Below are 930 nucleotides of genomic sequence, written 5' to 3' on the forward strand. Positions count from 1 at the left end.
TCTTTTACAGTATATGTATCGAAGAGTGAACTCTCACTTTTTTGATAGACATCCAATAGTCCAAATAGTCCAATAAGCCAACTCACTCCTTACGCCGCTTTCTTCGAAAAATGTCCGCTTTTTCTCTCCTCACAATACTCTCTGGAGAAAAAATATCTTCCACTTGTGGCGTTAAACGGTTGAACTCGTTAAACAACACTAACCAAGGCATCAGTTTTCATGCATTTTTAAAACTAAATAGAAGCCCAAACCAAACCGCTCCATATTTCATACTATTAGAATACACATGCATTGTAAATTTTACAAGGTTAGCTGAAATCAATCAAATTAATTACAAGTCGAATTTTAAATTTGGATACAATCTCATAGTTGCCACTTTATTGCATTGCATTAAAAATTTTATTTGCTGCTTATAATAAATAAGTTCACTCATTTAGCATAGGAAAATACATTTTTTAATTTCTGAGAACTTCACCAAAGTTACCAAAGTTTTTAATTATATACTTTAGATTGTACTAGCTTCTTTTATTATATTACGAATATCTTTAATTGGTCCAATTATTGTAAGCATAACACACATTTTTCATTTTGTGTAAACATTACCATAGATATGAAAGACTGTGCTAAACCACATATTCGAAATAATTTCCTTATTTAAAATACATAGGTACGCTGCCTTCTTGATTAAAATTTTTATTATAAGCCGAAAACTTTAATTCAATTACAAATTAATTGAATTATTTAATCTGACCCTACAGCCAAAATTAACATCCACACAGAAAAAACAGAAGATAAACTTTACATCGATTTTCGACGAAAGATTATCTGCAACAAAAATTAACTTCACAGGATAAACTTTACACAAATATCGGCTAAACTTTATTTTGTTTTTCCATGACAAGCACATGTTTTTTGAAAGCCGCGAAGTCT

This window comes from Belonocnema kinseyi, chromosome 8, assembly GCF_010883055.1.
Source record: "Belonocnema kinseyi isolate 2016_QV_RU_SX_M_011 chromosome 8, B_treatae_v1, whole genome shotgun sequence".
In the NCBI taxonomy this organism is placed as follows: domain Eukaryota; kingdom Metazoa; phylum Arthropoda; class Insecta; order Hymenoptera; family Cynipidae; genus Belonocnema; species Belonocnema kinseyi.